Genomic DNA, 15,544 nt, shown 5'->3' on the forward strand with positions numbered 1-15,544 from the left:
CAAATCTGAAAGAACTGGCCAGGAGAAGCGAGAAGGAAGAAGGCTAGAGAGGGAGAGAAGATTTTGTTGTTGTGAGAAACATTTCATTTCATCTCTGCCTGTTTTGCTCTGAAATCGTCTTAGTACCTCCTAACATTTCATTATTCAGCTCTTTCTGCATTTACAGAAGAGTATACAAGGTTTAATGGAGTCCCCTGACTTTTCCCTTTGAAATATTTATGGGTCTTTAGCAGCTTCTTTCATGCTCACCTTCTCCTCCATCAGGGAAGAGACCTTGGAGGAGACAGCTGAGAGGAAGCAGTGCAGGAGATGTGTGTGTGTGATGGGGGCTTTCTCCCAGCTCCAGGAGCAGAAAGAAAGTCCTCACCCCGCAAGGAGCTTGCCTGCCTCTACCAGATCTGAAAGAAAGGCAGTAAGGAACGGCATATTCTAGGAAGTGGATTTTGACTCTACCTATGTCTGCCCCTCTCGCCCACCCCTCCACTAGACACGAGTCAACAGGGATCAAATAATGAGAAACTGCCTCCATGAAAGCGCTTAGTGAAGAGTCAGCAAACACAATAAAACAGGAATGGGCCTCATGCTTCTCAAAATGGCATCTTTGCATCACCACCTTGGGGCCCCTGCTCCACCCTCAGACCCTCTCACCCAGGTCCACTTTCTACTTGCATCCGTCTATTGCCTCTCAGTCACAGGAGTAACATAGCATCACATAGTGACACAGCAGGGACCCTTGATGGTTTTAACCTTGGTTTACTCAAGTGAAAACAAACAAACAAAAATATGTATATATTTATCATTGTTCAATCGGTAAATCCTGTCCAACTCTTTGCCATCCCATGGACTGCAACATGCCAGGCTTCCCTGCCCTTCAGTATCTCCCAGAGTTTGCTCAAATTCATGCCCATTGAATCAGTGATGTTATTTAACCATCTTATCCTCTGCGGCCCTCTTTTCCCTTTGCCTTCAGTCTTTCCCAGCATAAGGGTCTTTTCCAATGAATCAGCTCTTCTTTCACATCAGGTGGTCAAAATGTTTGTGCTTCAGCTTCAGCATCAGTCCATCCAGTGAATACTCAGGGTTAATTTCCTTTAGAAATGACTGGTTTCTTTGCAGCCCAAAGGACTGACAACAGTCTTCTCCAACACCACAGTTCAAAAGCCTTTCTTTGGCACTCAACATTTTTTATAGTTCAGCTCTCACATCTGTACACGACTGCTCGAAAAACCATAGCTTTAACTGTATGGACCTTTGTCAGTAAAGTGATATCTTTACTTTTTAATACAGTGTCTCGGCTTGTCATGGCTTTCCTTCCAAAGAGCAAGTATCTTTTGATTGCATGGTTACAGTCACCATCCGCGTGATTTTGGAGCCCAAGAAAATAAAATCTGCCTCTGTTTCCACTTTTTCCTCTTCTATTTGCCATGAAGTGATGGGACTGGATGCTATGGTCTTCATTTTTTGAATGTTGAATTTTAAGCCAGCTTTTATACTCTCCTCTTTCACCCTTATCAAGAGGCTCTTCAGTTCCCCTTTATGCCATTAGAGTGCATATCATCTGCATATCTGAAGTTGCTGATGTTTCTCCCAGCAATCTTGATTTCATCTTGTGATTCATCTAGCCCAGCATTTCGCATGGCATGCTTTGCATATAAGTTAAATAAACAGGGTGACAGTATACAGTCCTATCGTACTCCTTTTCCAATTTTAAAACAGTCAGTTGTTCCATGTAAGGTTCTAAGTGTTGCTTCTTGACCCGTACACAAGTCTCTCAGGAGACAGGTAAGGTGGTCAGGTATTACCATCTCTTTAAGAATTTTCTACAGTTTGTTGTGATCCACACAGTCAAAGGTTCTAGCATAGTCAATGAAGCAGAAGTAGCTGTTTTTCTGGAATTCCTTTGCTTTCTCTATGATCCAACAAATTTGACAATTTGATTTGTACTTCCTCTGCCTTTTCTAGCTTGTACCATCTGGAAGTTCTCAGCTCATGTACTACTTAAGCCTAGCTTGAAGGATTTTGAGCATAACCTTACTAGCATGTGAAATGTAATACTACTGCCTGCCTATCAGACATGAATCCTTTTCTAGAGCAAAGTCTCCCTCTTTTAATAGCTGTCCTTTTCAGAGTACTTATTATGTTTCAGGTACGATAACTATCTTCTCAAACAAATCCTCTTTGAGAGAGAAGGAATTTGAGGATGAGCGAAATCAAGTAACTTCAAGCTTCTTTTGGATGAGCCAAGATTTGAAACTCACTCTAATTCCAAGGAGCAGTGGCTGCGCAGAAGCAGGAGGGCCTAGAGGAGCTATTCCACATTCAAGGTCAGGAGGGGCAGCAGTAAGGAGATATCCCTCGTCCAATGTAAGAAGCAGCGGTTGAGCTTTGCTGGAATGGCTGCTAAGAGATAACCCATGTCCAAGGTAGGAGAAACCCAAGTAAGATGGTAGGTGTTGCAAGAGGGCATCAGAGGGCAGACACACTGAAACCATACTCAGAGAAAACTAGTCAATCTAATCACATTAGGACCACAGCCTTGTCTAACTCAATGATACTAAGCCATGCCCTGTGGGGCCACCCAAGATGGACAGGTCATGGTGGAGAGGTCTGACAGAATGTGGTCCACTGGAGAAGGGAATGGCAAGCCACTTCAGTATTCTTGCCTTGAGAACCCCATGAACAGTATGAAAAGGCAAAATGATAGGATACTGAAAGAGGAACTCCCCAGGTCAGTAGGTGCCCAACACGCTACTGGAGATCATTGGAGGAAATAACTCCAGAAAGAATGAAGGGATGGAGCCAAAGCAAAACCAATACCCAGTTGTGGATGTGACTGCATAGGACCTGGAATGTCAGGTCCATGAATCAAGGCAAATTGGAAGTGGTCAAACAGGAGATGGCAAGAGTGAACGTCAACATTCTAGGAATCAGTGAACTAAAATGGACCGGAATGGGTGAATTTAACTCAGATGACCATTATATCTACTACTGTGGGCAGGAATCCCTCAGAAGAAATGGAGTAGCCATCATAGTCAACAAAAGAGTCTGAAATGCAGTACTTGGATGCAATCTCAAAAATGACAGAAGGATCTCTGTTCGTTTCCAAGGCAAACCATTCAATATCACACACAGTAATCCAAGTCTATGCCCCAACCAGTAATGCTGAAGAAGCTGAAGTTGAATGGTTCTATGAGGACCTACAAGACCTTTTAGAATTAACACCCAAAAAAGATGTCCTTTTATTATAGGGGAATGGAATGCAAAAGTAGGAAGTCAAGAAACACCTGGAGTAACAGGCAAATTTGGCCTTGGAATGTAGAATGAAGCAGGGCAAAGACGAATAGAAGAAAGAAAATGCACTGATCATAGCAAACACCCTCTTCCAACAACACAAGAGAAGACTCTACACATGGACATTACCAGGTGGCCAACACCAAAATCAGATTGATTATATTCTTTGCAGCCAATGATGGAGAAGCTCTATACAGTCAACAAAAACAAGACCAGGAGCTGACTGTGGCTCAGATCATGAACTTCTTATTGCCAAATTCAGACTCAAATTGAAGAGAATAGGGAAAACCACTAGACCATTCAGGTATGACCTCAATCAAATCCCTTATAATTCTACAGTGGAAGTGAGAAATAGATTTCAGGGCCTAGATCTGATAGATAGAGTGCCTGATGAACTATGGACTGAGGTTCGCGACATTGTACAGGAGACAGGGATCAAGACCATCCCCATGGAAAAGAAATGCAAAAAAGCAAAATGGCTATCTGGGGAGGCCATACAAATAGCTGTGAAAAGAAGACAAGTGAAAAGCAAAGGAGAAAAGGAAAGATATAAGCATCTGAATGCAGAGTTCCAAAGAATAGCAAGGAGAGATAAGAAAGCCTTCTTCAGTGATCAATGCAAAGAAATAGAGGAAAACAACAGAATGGGAAAGACTAGAGATCTCTTCAATAAATTAGAGATACCAAGGGAATATTTCACACAAAGATGAGATCAATAAAGAACAGAAATGGTCTGGACCTAACAGGAGCAGAAGATATTAAGAAGAGGTGGCAAGAATACACAGAAAAACTGTACAAAAAAGATCTTCAAGACCAAGATAATCACGATGGTGTGATCACTCACCTAGAACCAGAAATCCTGGAATGTGAAGTCAAGTGGGCTTAGAAAGCATCACTATGAACAAAGCTAGTGGAGGTGATAGAATTCCAGTAGAGCTGTTTCAAATCCTGAAAGATGATGCTGTGAAAGTGCTGCACTCAATATGCCAGCAAATTGGGAAAACTCAGCAGTGGCCACAGGACTGGAAAAGGTCAGTTTTCATTCTGATCCCAAAGAAAGGCAATGCCAAAGAGTGCTCAAACTACCGCACAGTTGCACTCATCTCACAGGCTAGAAAAATAATGCTCAAAATTCTCCAAGCCGGGCTTCAGCAATACGTGAACCATGAACTTCCAGATGTTCAACCTGGTTTTAGAAAAGTCAGAGGAACCAGAGATCAAATTGCCAACATCCGCTGGATCGTGGAAAAAGCAAGAGAGTTCTAGGAAAACATCTATTTCTGCTTGATTGACTATGCCAAAGCCTTTGACTGTGTGGATCACAAGGAACTGGAAAATTCTGAAAGAGATGGGAATACAGACCACCTGACCTGCCTCTTGAGAAACCTATATGCAGGTCAGGAAGCAACAGTTAGAACTGGACATGGAACAACAGACTGGTTCCAAATAGGAAAAGGAGTGTGTCAAGGTGGTATACTGTCACCCTGCTTATTGAACTTATATGCAGAGTACATCATGAGAAAAGCTGGACTGAAAGAAGCCCAAGCTGGAATCAAGATTGCTGGGAGAAATATCAATGACCTCAGATACACAGATGACACCACCCTTATGGCAGAAAGTGAAGAGGAACTAAAAGCCTCTTGATGAAAGTGAAAGAGGAGAGTGAAACAGTTGGCTTAAAACTCAACATTCAGAAAACGAATTCATGGCATCTGGTCCCATCACTTCATGGCAAATAGATAGGGAAACAGTGGAAACAGTGTCAGACTTTGTTTTTCTGGGCTCCAAAATCACTGCAGATGGTGATTGCACCCACGAAATTAAAAGACGCTTACTCCTTGGAAGAAAAGTTATGACCAACCTAGATACCATATTGAAAAGCAGAGACATTACTTTGCCAACAAAGGTCTGTCTAGTCAAGGCTATGGTTTTTCCTGTGGTCATGTATGCATGTGAGAGTTGAACTGTGAAGAAGGCTGAGCACCGAAGAATTGATGCTTTTGAAGTGTGGTGTTGGAGAAGACTCTTGAGAGTCCCTTGGACTGCAAGGAGATCCAACCAGTCCGTTCTGAAGGAGATCAACCCTGGGATTTCTTTGGAAGGAATGACGCTAAAGCTGAAACTCCAGTACTTTGGCCACCTCATGCGAAGAGTCGACTCATTGGAAAAGACTCTGATGCTGGGAGGGATTGAGGGCAGGAGAAGAAGGGGACAACAGAGGATGAGATGTTTGGATGGCATCACTGACTCGGTGGACGTGACTCTGAATGAACTCCAGGAGTTGGTGATTGACAGGGAGGCCTGCGCGTGCTGTGATTCATGGGGTCCCAAAGGGTCGGACACGACTGAGTGACTGAACTGAAGTGAACTAATTCCAAAACCCAAGCCTTCTTCATTTTTCTCCCTCTTTTGCTAAAAGTGAGCTCAAACCCTTAGTGTTATATAAAACAAACGAATGTTTTTCAAGCAGAATATAGATACCCTAATTTTAAGCTTGGAGGATTCATGAATAACTCCAATTAAATAGGTTAAAAAATATAGATTATAAATTAAATAAAAACCATAATAATTGTTCATTGTAAGCTTATATAAATATCATATAATCAGATATAAATGGAGAAATCCCTATGGGAAGGAATTATGAAACTGTATTTATATGCGTAAAGGAAAAGCTTCATAAGACTTAGAGATGAAATAATATATATGCAAGATAAGAAAACAGTGTCTAGAAAAAATAAATAATTTTTATACTGTTTTTTATACCCTAAAATTGTCCTCCCTTTTCCTAGGAATTCCCTACTTAACATAATCTATAATCAGATTACATGATATTAATATAACATCTCTGTGTAGTCACTGACTACGCATTTATTGAGCAATGATAACTAATATTTATTAAGTACTTATTATGGTTTCAGCACTGTTCTAAGTATTTTATATTTATTGCCTCATTTAATCCTCACATTGATATGACGTCCACATTATTTTATTCCCATATACAGAAAAGCACAGAAAGGCACAGAGGTTATGAAACCTGCCCAAGGCCACTCAGCACATGGCAGAAACAGAAATCAAACACAGAAAGTCTGTTTCCACACTACAAAAGACACATCTCCTAACATTTCCCCACACATTTACAGATGTATCTTTTTGTAGGAAATGTATTTCCAGATCTCAACCTCTAATCCAGTATCCTTCACTCCTTCTCAAGTGTCAGGCACTGAACTAGGCCATTAGATGACAATGGTACACACAACTCTCTCTTAAGGATCTCAGTCTCAAAGGAAATAAAAACCTGGGATCAGACTTCTCACCCACGACCTCTGACCCAAGCCCCTCAAATATCATGCATTCTGTTGAGATTTCAGTGAAGGCAGGTCCCAGAAACCCAGAAAAAAATATATCTAGTCCCTAAAAAGAAGCTAATGTTTAACTGCTACAGAATTGTGTAAGACATGCAAAATCAGTACAAAAGAGCATTAGAGTATTTTACACTATTCCCCTATAACACACCTCCTGAGGTAGAAAAGTAAAAATTGACATGAAGTCTAAAACTGAGCTCTGATTTTATCTGAGAAACCATTTGGCCTGCTTGTCCCAATATGCTGAAAAGGCAGTTCTGCCTGGCCATGTAAAAATAAAGCTTTCCCCCAACTCAGTTCTGTAGGGAGCGGGTAGGACTCCTGCCTTAACTACTGAGATAAAAGAAGCAGAAATGAGAAATGAAACAGCAGGTTAGATGAAATTGGTGCAGGGCCAGAGGCAAAGTCCCTGTCCCTCATTGCTATGGATTTTTTTCCCCTTTAAAAAAGTTAACGTTCTTTGCAGGGGCTTTAAAACATAAAATGATATGGCATAATCATCCCAGCTGGGATAGAGGTTTGATAGTCTTCCTTGCCTCCTCAATTAAGTAGATCATCTGGCAATTTCTCTGCAAAGGTCAAATGAGTAGAACCCTCCAGTTTCCCCATCTCTAAGGCCTGAGATGGAGCTGAACATAAGCATCAGGCATCGTCTGCATATGCCCCACTGTGTCAGAATCTGATAAAATACAACAGGATTAGGGTCCAAAAGAGGGACATGAGAGCGAAACAAAACTGAATGCAGAATGCCAGCCTCTTCCATAAAGTATCTCCATCTCACAAAATCAGCACACTTATGCTTCAATACCATCTCACTGACAAACTGGTGATGACCTCATTTTCTGCTCTCATTTAAGTTAAAATATTCATTGGCAAATTGTACCTGTAGCCTGTCCCTACATAACTTTAGCAACCATTTTATATCCTCTGGATCTCTCTGGTCCTTTGTTTTCAGTGAAATATATCTCATACTACATACTTCCTTAGATTACTGTGACAATAACATGAAATAGTATATGTAAAAATGTTAACAACATAGTTGTCTGGATGTGGTTGGTCTATTGCAAAAATGGTTGCAGTTTTTGAGCCCCTTATGTGCCTGTGTCCTTTGTAATATGACTTTGGAGCTTCTTCTCTTAAGAGGTGGAGGCTATTTCCCAATCTGGGCATCTGGACTGGCCATGTACTTACTTTGGCTAACAGAATTTTGTTCTCTTTATTGTCTCCTGGCTTTTGCTGTAAATAAGCCTGGGTGACCCTGTTGGAGGGATGTCACAGAAACATGAAGAACCAAAGCTGTCTTAAACCACACAAGAGAGAGCCTACAGCCAGTCCCCAACCTTGAGGGAATCCATCCAACTTCAGCAGAGCCTTTACCCAGATTACTGGAGTTGCGTGACTGAAGCCAACTGAGAGCAGAGGAAGCACCCATAGGCTCCAGAGCAATAGTAAATGCTTGCTGGACTTCCCTGATGGTCTAGTGGTTATTTCTTGCTTCCACTGCAGGAGGCTCAGGTTCGATTCTTGGTTGTAGAACTAAGATCCTGGATGCTGCTCAGCACAGCCAAAATAAATAAATTTTAAACAATGGTTGCTGTTTTAAGCCATTAGGTTTGGGGATAATTTATTATGAAGCAGGAGCTTAGCAATATCCTAAGCCTTAACTTGATCCTCAGGGCCATAAGACATAGGAGTAAAGCCCAGGCTTATGCAACTTCATAATATCCCAGCTTCACACCTGGGATGTTAGTTTAAAAAATGTACTTCTCTAGGACCTATCTCAGTTTAAATCAGAAATTAGAAGTAAAGGGACATGAGATTTGCATGTTTAACAAGCTCCTCAGATGATTCTTAATCACCAATAAGAACAAATGCTCTAAGACAGCCCTTTTCCCTCTTGAAAGTACATGCCACACTTTGAATAAACTTTTCTCTGTCTGTCTGGAGTCATAGAACTATAACTTCAAATTTAACATCTCTTTCAACTGAGTTATGGAGTAAAACCTTTAAAACTATGCAACAGTTTACAAACATACACCTTTACACACAAAATTTCATGAACCAGACTTTGGCAAGAGTGAGTAGCAAGGTTCAAAGGCCCTGTTGTAAAGCTTGGCTGCATATTGGAATCACCCCAGGGAGCCTTAAAAACTGAGCTGAGTCTCAGCCCCAGAAATTCTAATTTCACTGGTATATGGTACGGACTGGTCACTGGAATTTTTTAAACATCATCAGATAACTCCAATGTGTAGCCAAGTTTGAGAACCACAACTCTCAATTCTACCACGCAGCACCATTTCCAGGTAATAAGAAAAAAATTTTAATAAATCAAACAAAACAGGTGTGTGTCTCATGGCCATTAAGATTCCCTGTGATGGTCCAAATTACCTACTCTTCAGGGAGCCTTGTAGCTCAGCTGACATCATTTATCAGCAACCTGGAAGGAATGGTGGGACATGGTAATCTGGCCAGATACTTCTTAAATTGCTAGTACATTAAATTCCCCCATGAGATTGGATGATTTGGCCATTGATATTCTACACATTTTTTTTTACAAATATGCACTTATTCTAGGAGTATTTTTCCCAGTACATTAAGTGTGTTGTCAATTACTGTGACTGGGGCACATATTTGGTGAGGAATCTTAGTTTGAACAAAGAGCAATCCTTCCATAGCCTTGGATGGTTTTGATCTTGGTTGACAATGGCCAACTCTACAAATATCATTATGAGTAGATGCCTTGTTTAATTAAAGTGTCAATACTATCATTAATGTAGGATGCTAATGTGATATGCAGACTCATACCACCCCCTTCCCTTATTACTTGAAATCCAGATTAATATAATTTCTTAAAATAAGCAAGGATGGGAGGAAAAAAAACATGGCACATGGGTTGATGCTTAACATTTTTGTTGATTTGTTGTCTGGTACCTAAGCATTTTTAAAGCTATGATTTTAATTACTCAATCAAGCACAGCCTGAAACAGCTCTTCTAGTGGACTGGTTCTTTCCTGCTGAGTCTTGATTGTGAAATAGGAATTTAAAGAAATCAATGCTCATAATTGCCTTACCTGTGATGATTATGTCAATATAACCACCAACAAATATAAGTATTGAACACTTACTATATTCTAGAGATTGTACTAAGGTCTTTATAAGCATTGGCTTTTTAATTCAATTCTTAAAGTTGCCTTGTAAGGTGGAGCTATTATTGTTATCATTACCTGAGTTAAGGGAACTTTATGGAGATTATTTAACTTTTTTGTTCTTTAGCTTCTTTGCATTTTATATAAGAAGAAGCTAAAGAATAAAAAAAAGCTAAATAATCTCTACAAAGGTCCCTCAATGAGTAAGTAAATAAATGCAGTGAAGTTAAGACTGGATCTTTGGCTGACAGACTCAACCACTAGACTATATTGTTACATGTGGCATGCAATACACTGTGGCATGCAATGTATTGTAACGACACTTAGCAGAATCAGTATGTGCAGAGTGGGGTGTAAACTTAGAGAAATTTCCAAATCCTGTTTTGTTTCATGGTTGAAAAAATAAAATCTCAGAAAGATAAAGTGATTTGTTCCAGGTCATGGCACAAGTTTCTGGCAGCAATAAAATTAGAATCCATGATTCCTCAGAAAATGTTCTTATACCTCTACATTAAAAAAAAAAGAATCTTAAAATTTGAATTATTATCCATAAAACACAGGTTCCAGGAATGTTTTCATATTCTAACATATATGCAAAATGATTAGCGCAGTTCCTAGTACACAGTTGGTACTCAAAAATATTAATACTTCCTTTGGCATTTTCACTAAGATGCTTTCTCTCTTTATTAATTATTCAGAAGAATTTAAACAATACACTTGACCTATATGCTACACACTCTGTTAAAATTCACTCTTCTTATCTTCTCCTGATTACTCGCCACCTCTGAAAAGATCACTTTCAGTCTTCTTTTCCTTCACCTGATCCTTAATGATAATGTTTTCAGGTTTTGTCTCCATTCTCATCTCTTCCCTGGCTATTTGTCCTCCCTTTCCCAGGCTATACGTCTTCCCTGGCAATTTGTTCCTTGCCTATTGCTTCATCTACTTCCTGTGTGCCAATGATATTTTTTAAAAATGTACCTTAAGGTAAGACATCTCTCCTGAGCTACAGTCCTACAGTTTAAACTGCCTACTGTATACCTAGATGTCATCCTCTCTGAGGTTTAGGGATACATGATTCAATGTAGAACATTTGAGGGGATGGTGGTGATTGCAGACACTGAAGTTCCACCCTAGTTGTCTGAAATGCATCACAGCCCTCCCTGCATTTAACAGCAAAGCAGACTTATTCAAGACTTCAGAGACTCCCAGTGGCTTAGCCTGCCCCTCTTACAGATAGAATCCAGAACTTAACACTTCAAAGGTTTATTTTAGAACCTCTATTTTAGGATATGAGAGTCTTTTCTTTGTTCATTTCTTCCCTAGGCAAACTATATATCTATCTGGATGCAGAAGTGTGTATTTATACATACAGATATACATACATATACATTTATATGCATAATAAACATTCAGATACACATACATATAGATAAATAAACATTATCCCCTTCTCATAGCATGGTTGAAAAGTAGTTGGGTGGGGTGGGAGCAGAGGCCGCAACATCAACATATTTATTCATAGCATGAAAATATTCATCCAACCACCTACACACTTTTCAAGAATGAAATGTTTATCAAAATGTTCACAGAGTGTGCCATGCTGCTATGAAATCATCCTATCGTGCCCAGAATCATTGCAATTACCAGGTATTCATATACCTCCCACAGATCTTTCTACAGGAGTATGGCATTGAGTGAGGAGTCTCTGTCTGCCTGCCTTCCCAGACGCAGAGCCATCCAGAAGCCGCCTGTTTGGAGCAGCTGTCTAGAGATGGTGGAGAGCAGGCAGAAGGCTGTACTTTCCTGGTGGAGATCAGAGTAAACAGCCACTGCTGCCACAGTGCTTTAGTCCACGGGGTTGGAAATGTTCACTTCCAGGTGGAGTTTAGCACATAGATTTACTTTTATATTTTGTGAGGGTATTAATTCTGAGTCAGACTTTCATTTTTACTCTGTGAAGGTGCATATTCCTAAATTCAATTCCCTATAAGTATAAAATATATTAATTTGATTTTACTCTGAATATGGAAAAACATGTAAAGGAGAGGGACAATTTTCACTTCAACTTCCCATCTCAATTTATCAAGCCAAATTCCCACCCTAAAATAGGATTGTCTTAATATTAGTATTATTTCAAAGTCCCCTTGAACATGGATCATTGCCTATACAACTGAGGGGCTTAATTAGTGCTATTATTTTATAAAATTCAGAAACATGCATGTATAAATTTTATAATTAAAGATCTCCATGAATTTGCATTTGTTATAAGTATATAATTAAAACTTATCTCTTCACCAGGTTTTCAATTTCTACATATAAAATTTTACATTAATTTTAAAAGCTTGAAATTAGTGTAGTATAGTACAAAGAGTAAGAGGCACACAATGCTTGGAATTTTACATTTCTTTTGCATTTAGTTACTGTGTGACCTTGGTCAAGTTACTTACCATCTTTTTTAGCTTTTGATTTCATATCTTTACACTGGGAATAACAATGCCTATGTCTCAGGATTAAACACCTTCTAGAGGTTAGTTCTGAAACTCCAATACTTTGGCCACCTCATGTGAAGAGTTGACTCATCGGAAAAGACCCTGATGTTCGGAGGGATTGAGGGCAAGAGGAGAAGGGGACGACAGAGGGTGAGATGGCTGGATGGCATCACCGACATGAGTTTGAGTGAACTCCGGGAGTTGGTGATGGACAGGGAGGCCTGGCATGCTGTGATTCATGGGATTGCAAAGAGTCAGACATGACTGAGCGACTGAACTGAACTGAACTGAGAGGTTAATCTGAGTCCCTTACCTCCTCTAGGACATGGGAGGGAGGGTGACCTGAATCTTCATCCTTTTTGGTGTGGCTAGACAATGAGGGAAAGAGATGGCTTTCATGCAGATGAAGCAGGAACTCTGTGAGTAAGAGTAATAGCCATTGGATTCAGCCTGGGTTCTTCAGGTCCTGGGCTTCCCCAGTAGCTCAGAGGTAAAGAATCTGCCTGCAATATAGGAGATACAGAAGACTCAGATTCGATCCCTGAGTCAGGAAGATTCCCCTGAAGGAGGAAACCCACTCCACTATTCTTGCCTGGAAAATCCCATGGACAGAGAAGCCTGGCGGGCTATAGTCCATGGGGTCACAAAGAGTGGGACACAACTGAGCATGTACACATACATACATATTTCAGGTCCTGGCAGTGCTCAGAATCTCTCCTCTGCCAGCCTCTAAAGCTCTCTCATGCACTGACCCCTCTAGCACTGCAGCTGGACCCTCCTCTCTGATCCCAGTAGATTACTCATTTTCAAGCATGATTTTGGATGAAGGTGAAGTGGCAGCTTTTTACTTTTTCCAGGTAACCCCCACAGCAGGAGACAAAGATGACGCAGATAAAACCAATTTGTAAGAAACTCACCAAAATAATGGGGTTATTTTGTTGCAAAGGGGTGTGGTTAATGTGGACACATTGAAAGCAAACCCTCTCTAGACTGTAGCCAGAAGAGAGGAAGAGCAGGTTTGTCCTCAGCTATTAATTGAGCTGTGAATTAATAATTGAAAAGCTGTCCTACAGAGAAGGAGGCATCCAATCCCAGCTTTGGGAGTCAACCTCTCTCAGGTTTTGTCCTTCTTAGACAGGGCTGGAGGATGATTTAATGGTAGCAAGACTAAAGAAGTATAAGTATATGGCTATGGCCTAGCTAACCTTCCTCCTTGACCACAGGGCACAAAAATTACCAATTCTTCAATGATTTAGAAGGCCCAGGAAAGGAAAAATCTGCAAGGGAAATTCTTCTGAAATAATGTAAAAAGAAATATGTCTCTATGTACAAAACTGATTCACTGTGATTTAAAATGTCTCTAGCACAAGGCTTTTGTTTTGGATGAAGTGGGCTATAGAGGAGGTGACAGATGACTCACACACGTTGACAAACTGAGCTGATGACTCACTATCCTGAAGTAAACCAGAAAAGATCAAAAGATGAGGAAGGTAAAGCCACATTACTACACTGCAGGATGGAGGGGGCCAAGATCTCAGAGGATTCTTTTTCTCACGGTTGCCACTTGTATCCTCCCTGAGCCCCAAGACCAAGGAGCAGGCAGATTAGAAAAGCGCTTTCTCATCCCACTCTATACAGCATTAATGGCATAAAATCCCATTAGTGCACTCTGGGGGTTCATTTCAAAACAGACAATGGCCTCTGAATCAGTCTGCCATGCATAATCATTTGGCAATAGGGAAATTACACAATCAAAAATTTAGAGAAGCTCCATGAAAGGCAGCTATATGAGGTCATACCTATTCCTTCTTTTGTGCGGATGAGAGGAATCACTTTAAGACCAGCCAAATAGTATTTACTTCCTAGCTGAATTTTATGATCAAGTCTGGAAAGAGATTCTATATTCCTTTAGAAGAGAAAGTAAGAGGAAGTAGTTTGACAATTATTTTACAAGCAGATAAAAATAGTTCTACCTCCCACCACCTTAGATGCTCCTGTGACCAGCCCTTTTAAAGGCAACCCTCCCACACTCCCTTCTGTTACACTCAAGTACAGAAGAATCGTCTTTTGTCCCTGTCTTCCCTCTGCATTTGCTCCTCAGATGGCTAACCCTGCTTTTCCAGTAGTTGGTCAGACTTTATTGCACTAATTTCCTTCAAATGCATGTCTGATAGTAAAATATCATCATCGTGTATCTCACCCTTTATTTTCAGATACATTTACTGTTCCATTTATACAGTTCCTTTCTGTTCTTAATGTGAATTCGTATAGTAGATTATCTCAGTTCCTATAACTGGGCTGTGACAAATTCTATCAGGGTTCTCTCAAATCCTTCTTTCTCTTTCTATTCCCACTGCCATCACCCAGCTTAAAAATCTTATTATGCCCAGTGAAGGTTATTGCCATCTTTATTCTGGGTTTTGTATCTTCAGTTATTTTTTCCTTCAATTTCCCCTGCTGCTAGAGTAATCTTATAATAACAATTTCTGGTTTAACTCTCTTTTGCTTAAATAGCTTAAATGATTGGCTTAAATAAAAGAATTAAATTATTTGTCGTATAAAAAAGCCCTTCAGCCTACCATTTATAGCTCTCCATGTAAAAGGCCCAAATTACCTTTTCTTTAAAAAAAAAAAAAAAACTTTCTTTTATCCATCTTTTCCCACCTGCCTCTGGAAAATTCCTTCTGGAAAAGTTCTTTGAAGAGTTCGCTAAGCCAGATTTTCCCGGGTAGCCATGTGGACCCACCCATCTGGCTACATATGATTGGACAAGGGGTAGACAACTTGACCCAACTGGACCAATCAGATTCTCTCTTCAAGGAGTTTGGATTTAGGATGCAACAGCTCAGTGGGTTATGTAATATTGCTGAGTTTAGGTGGAAACGTGGATGCAGGAGTGCATGGCTGTCATTTTGCCACAGCTATTTGGAGCCTGTGGAATGCTAAGAACTGTATGAGAGCACTCTGCAGAAAGAAGCATGTAAATGGAGCCAAAACCCAGAAAACATCAAAATTAAGAGGCCCAGAGTTATTAAAAAGTAGATGCCTCAGTTCTTGAAGCTGTATCTGCTTTTAGTTCTACACAAATATGAGGTTTGGCTGGTCTTCCTGCCCTTGGGTTCCATGAAGTACTCTACTACTTAGAATAGAGCCTCATTAATTTAAGTTTGTTTGAATGAATTTCTACTTCTTGTAACTAAACGGCCCCTGACTAATAAATATTCCCCAGGGACAACCAGATTAGCCTTCCTGC

Source organism: Ovis aries, chromosome 1, assembly GCF_016772045.2.
Source record: "Ovis aries strain OAR_USU_Benz2616 breed Rambouillet chromosome 1, ARS-UI_Ramb_v3.0, whole genome shotgun sequence".
NCBI lineage: Eukaryota > Metazoa > Chordata > Mammalia > Artiodactyla > Bovidae > Ovis > Ovis aries.